This window comes from Amblyomma maculatum, chromosome 7 (genome assembly GCF_055883805.1).
Source record: "Amblyomma maculatum isolate TAMU_Amacu chromosome 7, ASM5588380v1, whole genome shotgun sequence".
In the NCBI taxonomy this organism is placed as follows: Eukaryota; Metazoa; Arthropoda; class Arachnida; order Ixodida; family Ixodidae; genus Amblyomma; species Amblyomma maculatum.
This window is the reverse complement of record NC_139350.1, coordinates 66,921,342-66,929,337: the sequence shown is the minus strand read 5'-3', so window position 1 is coordinate 66,929,337 and position 7,996 is coordinate 66,921,342. Positions and strand designations below refer to the sequence as shown.

Here is a 7,996-nt window from a genome sequence, read left to right as displayed (position 1 = left end):
GCAGGATATTTTATTAACCTTTGGCTATCGGGTACTGCAGGAGTGGCAGTGAACGGTTTTATCTAGCTCAAGAGAAAAACAGGTAATTGCTGTATCTTTCTGGTACCCAACTATGATTGCGTACGACGCCTGTATCGAGTGCCTGAACGAAGACACTACGGCCCTGCACTGCTTTACGATCAGCATATATCTTTAGCCAACCAGGACCTTCCTATCACACATGAAGATCCAGACTGGTATGTGTTCTTTTCTTCAATAGTTTACAATGCTACGACATATTTATAACGCATATACGCTAATTTTGTATCAAAATATATTCTGCGCTCACTTTATAGTTTTCCCTTCCGAAGATGTAATCGTCTGCAGAAGGTTCAAATCTGTGGCTTTCCAGCGCTGCTTCTTTGCGTTTTGCTGAAGGCTTCCCGTTGAGGTTGCCGCTGAACTGCGATCACTGTGCATTACTCTGATTGCAGGACGTAGTATATAAGGTTAAAAAAAGCAATAGTTATCCCCATTATTCTAACCAGTGAAGGACAAATTTAAGTTCCGAGCAGGAGCCTCTGGAATATATATTAAAGAACCTCTATTAGTCAAGGAGAAGAAATAGGAAGCATTACAAGTGAGTATTTGGAAGAAAATTGCCTAGCATTAACAGAGCAAGAAGTCGATGCAATATTATTATCACTGCAAAACAAAAAAGCGCTAGGGCCAGACGCTCTAGGAACAAAATCTTGGTGTGGGAGCGGAAAAACAGCGCCAGTCCATTTGTTTGTGCCTTCCTCTTCTGTCCTTGTTTTATGCGCTTCGTCTACTTGTGTTCAACGAACGTCATTCATTTAATTGATGTATTATACCAACGAATTATGTCGCTGGACGGGAGGGAAAGGCACCAGAGAAAATTGGGAACATCAACCGAAGGCGGTTATTACCAGTCTGCCAACATAGCACACGGAAGTCCGCTAAGTGGACAGCATTGGATTTTATTCCTGTAGCAAATGTGGCCCAACACTCCTTACGGGTTGAGTGTTTTTTTTTCATCTGCTGGCATATGGTCGTGCCCTTGGAGTGCTTTGCTGTGCAATTGCCTTTTATAACGCTTCTCATGGGTTGAGCATGAAAAAAGAGCAAATTGACTTAACTTGGTCCTATCAGGTTAAGCACAACAATATTTTCTCCCAAAAGTGAATCAACGAATCATTCGGCTTCCTAAAGACGGCCATCAAAGACTGCTGAGTATCACCTCGCTCCCATGGAGCGAGCAAACTCCGTTCCGGCCACTGTTCCCCGAAACCCTCTGAACCTACAGGGCGGATTAATATTTGTGTAACCCCCCAGGGAGGCATGTTTCTTGGTTACTAATGCAGCATTATCTAAATCACAAAACAAAAAAAATCGTCTCATAATCTTTTTGCAATTGGGGTTATAATGTCCAAAAAAACATTGATTATTGTCTAACAATTGAGAACCCCTGTTACAATTAGAAGGAAGCACCAAAACACCATAGGAGAATAATTAAATGCCCAGTGTTTAACCGAACAATCGCCTCTCCTCCCATTCAGTAATAGTCAATTTGAGTGCAAATGCAGAAGTTCTATCAAATCTGTCACTGTACACCTTTCCGGAAAATACAAAGGGCAAATTATCAAGCAATAGTAAAATAAACAAAAGGGAAAGCAACCTAGATATGAAAGATGGGTGAGGGTGAAGACGTACAAGCAAAATGAAAAGAAATTTTATCGCTTTCTTCGAACACCTCCATAGCTTTGATGTACACACCTGCTCCACTTTTTTCCGTTTTTTTTTTCTTTTTTGGTGCTTCTTTTTGCCCATCTTTTTATTTTATATTGGATTCAGTCCTTCGTGCTCTCGGCTGTGCTGGCTGGGCAACGTTATTTTTTTAATTGTCCACGCTAAGTTCAGTATATCAGAGGTGAAGGACGCCTTCTAAACTTGAATCGGACGATATTCTCTGCAAAGAAAAACAGCGGTCCCTCTTCCGTGCACGGGAAAAATTCTGTCAGCATGTGAAGAAACAGGATGACAAATTCCGAAAAAAAAAGTCTTTAAACTAAGATTCTGGAAAAAGCATTCATGACGAAATATTAAATATGGGCATGCGGTGCTTAAATAGTCGCTGTCTGCCCTGTATTCTACGTAGAATACACCACTACTTCCTGCAAACGTGCTGAATGGGGAATACACGCGCTACCCAGATAAGCCTCTTTGACAGCTAATTTACCAGGCGAAGCTTGAGCGCAGGTATGGCGAAGCACTGTTTGGCAGGCAGTCGGTACCCTATTGTGTCCTGACGAACACTGTGCGTGACCATCGCCGAAAATCAAAAAGGCGCCTCAAAAGGGGTTTGTTGAATGGAGTCAGCGAACGAGGGAGAGGGGAGAGGGAAAACGTGTACTTGCCAGACTGTATGCCACCGTTATTGAAGCTTCCCTATCTCTAACCTATAAAATTATTATATCGTAACCCGTCAGCCACAAAGGACCCACTGTGATACTTTAGCGAGTATAACTGGAACTAGAGCACCACGGAAAGGAAACGAGGGAAGCACGCTAGTGAAGGGATTGCAGTCAGGGGAGCGCAATAAACTGAGCCGTTACTGCCGATGTTACAGCTGCAAGTGATGCCAGGAAGCAGAAAAATCAAATTTAGAAAGGCGGACGTGCTAAACAATAAACAGCGCTGGGCACCCGTGACAAGAACATAACATAGCAGCGCGCCAGTGAGTCCCCGCTGATGTAACGACGCGAAAAATCTTGCATGTCACTCTTCCCACTGGTGAAAGCAAGGCGCCTTTTTTACTAAGGCTAGTAAAGAGGGCAAGAAAACAGTGGCAACGCAGGCAACACAAGACCCTGCTTTTGCGACACTATAAAGGATGTTTTCATAACGCATGCAGCCATGTTCCTTCAGCGAGCCCTTTGACAGGGAACAGGGATATTGAAAGCTACACTTACTTTAGATCGCATAATTTAGGGTATGTAAAGAAAGAAAATTAAAATAGCAAACCAGAGGCCCTAGGTCAGAATTCGATTCCCGCACCCGGTTCATTCGTTTGGATTTCAATAAGATCCTCTTATGGGCATAGGCGAGCCAGTCCCCGGGCTGTAGCTTGCTCAGTTATGCTGTGCCATTCTTTTGAGACTGCGGCATTATGCATCGAAGGAGGGTTGAATCACATTTTAAAGCAAAAGCCGTAAATGCACCATCAGTGGAGTGAGAAGGAAGCGTGAGCAGGTAGTGACACCAAAATATCACGTGATTTCCTATCAAAAATTACGTTCTTTGCGCAGCGTGCAAGGGGATGTAATACCATTTCGCTTCCCGGATACCTCTGCAAGCAAAGTTGCAGGTCAGTTTGCCACGAAGATACGAAACGAAAACAATAGGCCTTTGATTGTTTCTCCACCGTTATTCACCCAGCGGGCTTTCGCATCAATACTTTGATGCAAAATTTCCTCGTACAGCGGTCCGGATGATGTCATAATATTTTTCGTTGCACACAGCATGTATCTCCTAGTGATATTCCTGGATAGCTCACGGCCGGGGTTCTATCCGGTGACATATGTAATTCTACGCCATTCCTGAACATTTATTTAACAATTCCCGATCAAAATGCGCGACAGAATTTTGTGTCGTGAATTTTGTGACATATTTTTGTCGTGCGACAAGCGTCTCAGTCGTGCTTTTGTCGTGCGACAGAGACTTTTGCCGCGGGTTCTGTCGTAACCACAAAATTGTCTGTAGTGGGTTCTGTCGCAAAAAAAAGGCTTCTCTCTTGTCTTTTGTCTTGCGACAAAGGTGTCTGTAGTGGGTTGTGTCGTGCGACAAACACTGTTCTTGTCCTTTGTCGTGCGACAAAGCGACCTGTCGCGGGTTGTGTCGCACGGAAGAAATATCTGTCGCGGGTTCTGTCTTGCGACAGATGTGTGCGTGGGATGTGTCGCATGACTAATTTCTGTCGCGGAATGTATGTCGCGCGCCGCATATCTTTCGAGAGATGTGTGTCGCGGGACGCATTTTTTGCGCTGATAATATGTGTCGCGCACGAGACTTGTTTCACAAAAATATTTAACTGAGTGTCTCCGAACAGGCGCTGTCGGACTGAGACGGTCATTATACATTCAAAACTAATTTACCGCAGTGTACCCAGGATAACATAACCATTACATTTACCGCCGTTCCCAAACTCGGAGGAGAAAACTTTATTGAGGAGAATTTGGTGTGTTTTTTCTTCGTGAGAGGACGCTTCCCCTCAAGCCGCCTAGGGGGTGGTCGTCGTTCGATGGCTCTCGGTGACCTCCTTGGCCCAGGCCGTGATGACGTGTTGCCGGCCTGGATCAGAGCTAAGCAATGCAGCCTCTCACTGTTCCGAATCGGTAATCTGCAGGCCCTCCGGGGGTTTCAAGGTTTCACATTTAAACAAAATGTACTATAGGTCTGCCCTCTGATCTCCGCAAAGGGAACATAATGGGCAGTACTCGCCAGGATACCATTGTGCTAATTTATGCGGACAAAATCACGCATACTGCAACAATCCACAATTTCAAACTTCCCGCGGAAGGGCTGCCAATGCTTACCATTGGTGAAAAGTTAAAGAAAACTAAAGCTTTGTTTTGGCTCTCAAAAACCTTTTAAAAACCGGTTTAATTTTGGTTTTAATAATAAAACAGCCTCAAATAATTATTGCCGCGTTTGTATTTATATATATCGTCTGCGCCTTCTCACGAGTCACTGCTCCACAGTTACCGTACTACGCAGCTGTTTGCAAATGGCCGTTTGCTTGGTTGAATCTCGGTGGGCTAGGACGCGTTTTGTGTTCTCTGCCGTATTTTACTTCTACCTGCGTGTCAAGTCGGCATCAGCTTCTTTCCTAGTCCCAGCGAGCGTCGTTAACTAACAGCGCTGGATCCGTCGTCGTCTCGAGTGTTTCTGTGTCGTCTCGGTATGCGGTCGGAGGCAGGGGTGAGTACATCGACAGGTAAGCCTTTCTCCACTTCTTTATGCATTCAAGCGGCTCTTATTTAGACATGTCACCATTGTGAATTCAGTTATTTATAGTTGAGGTATGAAAATCAGTGCAAGTAAATATGCAGACACATGTTCCACGACTTGCGCGGATAAAAAAAATTTCATGACTAACTTACAGGACAAAGTGTGCAATATAAACACCGCGGACCCCAAGGGTCCTTCAAGAGATTTGCGGGGTTCGTTCGCGCGATAGCTGTAAAAAAAAATCATGCGTAACTACGGCACAAAGTGTGCAATATAAACACTGTGGACCCCAAGGGTCCATCAAGAGATTAGCGGGGTTCGTTCGCGCGATAGCTGTAAAAAAAAAAGTCATGCGTAACTACGGCAAAAAGTGTGCAATATAAACACTGCGGACCCCAAGGGTCCATCAAGAAATTTTCGGGGTTCGTTCGCGCGATAGCTGTAAAAAAAAAGTCATGCGTAACTACGGCACAAAGTGTGCAATATAAACACTGCGGACCCCAAGGGTCCATCAAGAGATTTCCGGGGTTCGTTCGCGCGATAGCTGTAAAACAAAAATATTATGCGTAACTACGGCACAAAGTGTGCAATATAAACACTGCGGACCCCAAGGGTCCATCTAGAGATTTGTGGGGCCCGCTCGCGCGATACCTCTGAAAAAAAAAATCATGGGCAACTACGGGACAAATTGTGCGCAATATAAACAACCCCCTCTTCCCCCCCCCCTTTTGTGAAAAACAAATCATGAGACAAAGTGCGCAATACCAAGCTATTTGCTGAATCCGTGACACCCCCCCTTTACACACAAAGAAGGGTTGCGCGATAGCTGTGGTCCGGCTAGACGCAGTTCTACTGGGTTTTGCAGCGAGTTTCATAGCCTACTTTAGTTTCACAGTCAAAGAACCGCAAGTGGATTGCAGAAGCAGGGAGTGCACGCAATAGAGAGGAAAGATCGCCCCTACGCCCTATAGAAGCACGAGCTCTGGCTGCACTGTCTCACGGGGCTGCAGTGCAAATCGTCTTGGTGGTCCGACGAGCGAGCGGCGAGGTTTTGGAGGTAGTAGAATCCCTGTAGCGGCACGCATACCAGCGCCGACGCGAAACGATTCTTTCATTATTTTTTTATCAATTGACTGGTTTTTCACCTGACAACAATGCTTTTCAAAACACAATTCTTTCATTATTCTTTTTTAGCAACTGACTAGCCTTTTGCCTGACAATGATGCTTTCATTAACTTTTTTTTTAGCAATTGACTGGCCTTTTGCCTTGCAACAATGCTTTCAATATTTTTGTAGCAATTTACTGGCCTTTTGCCTGACAACAATGCTTTCATACGATTGTTAAGGTAACTAATCTGCAGAAACTAAGCTCTTGTGTAACTGCTAAGCAGCAGAGAAGTGCCACTGCTTTACTTGCTTTAACAAGGTGCAGAGGTGCAAACTGAATTCTTTTCTTGAATTGCCACTCTACTTTCCTCATATTGCAATAGCTGTTTCCCACTGACAAGCTTAAAGTTGTTCCTTTCGAGCTGTCATATTTTGTAATTCATGACCGCTTTGAGAAATGTGCCTTTAATGGGGCTGCAGGTTTTTGCCTTAATACAAATATCTTGGTTATAAAAGCAAATATTTGGTACAGAGCATATTTGCTGTCATCTGATGTATGGCAATCAGTGCAACCTGACTCACCATTTCCTTTCAGTGCCCTTTTCAATTTAGTTTTCAGTCCATTTAGGGTGCCCGCTTACATTGGAGGAGTGTAAAATTGTCCCAGTGGTTTTCAAAAATTGCAAGTACTCACGCCGTGGGAATTAAAAAGCAAATGTAAGAAGCCAAATAGCATACACCTAAGTTGAAAAAGTGTGAATAATTTAGAATGCTGTTTCAGAGATAGTTGCTGGAAATGAAACCATCTTATGTGCTCCTTTAACTTTCAGTCCCAAGCCAGCCTTAGCTGATACAAGCCATAGTTCCCCCAGCAGCACTGCACTGGTCATACTTCCACTGTAGCCACCAGGTGTGAGTTTTTGCTTTTACAGATATTCTCATGTTCTTCACAAATATGCATAACGTTTTTAAAGTACCTTCCTGCTGTAAATCTAAGGATTCAAATGCATGAATCGACTGCATGCTAAACAGGGCGGTATGTCCTATAAACTGTAAATGAAAGTAAATGAATAACCACTAAGACTAGTGTAGCGCTTTAGGGCCATGCTAGTGTAACCTGACTTTTAACCTGGCTTTTCAGTGTCCTTTAAAACTCATTTGTCAGTGTCTCTGAAGTGTCCTCTTACAGAGGTGGAGGGTAAAATAGTACATGTGGTCTTCAGAAATAAAAAAAAACTTAAGATGAGGGGAATATTTTACTTCCTCCCCGCTTGAGTTGCATAAACATTAGTTGTAGAGTGTGGCAAAATTTCGAAAGTGTCAGAGACATTTGTTAGAAATTAAACAATTCGCTGTATTTCTATAACTTTCAGTCCCGAACCAGCCTTCTGCTAGTACAAACTATAGGTCCCACAGCAGCACTGTACCACTTCTACCTCTGCCACAGCCATCAGGTAGAGAATGTTTATGCTTTTCAGATATTTGCATGTTCTCACAGGCACAGAATTTTTATGAATCTTGCTAAAATCATAAGAACATAAATGCTTCAATCTAGTATATGGTATGTATTGTCAGCTAAAAAACTAAACTGGCCACCAGTCATTGCCACAGAGCATCAGTAGGGCTACACTGTTGTATAGTTCCGCTTGCTTGTGGCCAAAATGCCATGAGTTATGAAAAATGTCGCTCTCACTCTTGCATGGGTGATTGCCAGACAAGTTTCTAGTGTGGCATTCGGCAGCTCTGCTGTTCATGGTTGTAATGAAGAGGAGTGCATATTGCACTGTGGCAAAGCAGTGGGACGGCCGTGATCTATCAAACTGCTGAAAGAACGAGGTACTGAGGCCAGGTATGCTGGAAAACTACCCGAGATGCAGCA

General features: G+C 43.8%; 1 long non-coding RNA gene across 1 annotated transcript; it reads left to right on the top strand.

Moving 5' to 3' along the window:
- The first annotated feature begins 4,750 nt into the window (after positions 1 to 4,750).
- On the top strand, positions 4,751 to 7,565 carry LOC146183585 (uncharacterized). Its single transcript, XR_014708492.1, has 3 exons — positions 4,751 to 4,996; positions 6,948 to 7,027; positions 7,491 to 7,565. It is a non-coding gene; the product is annotated as an uncharacterized LOC146183585 (long non-coding RNA).
- The last annotated feature ends 431 nt before the right edge of the window (positions 7,566 to 7,996 follow it).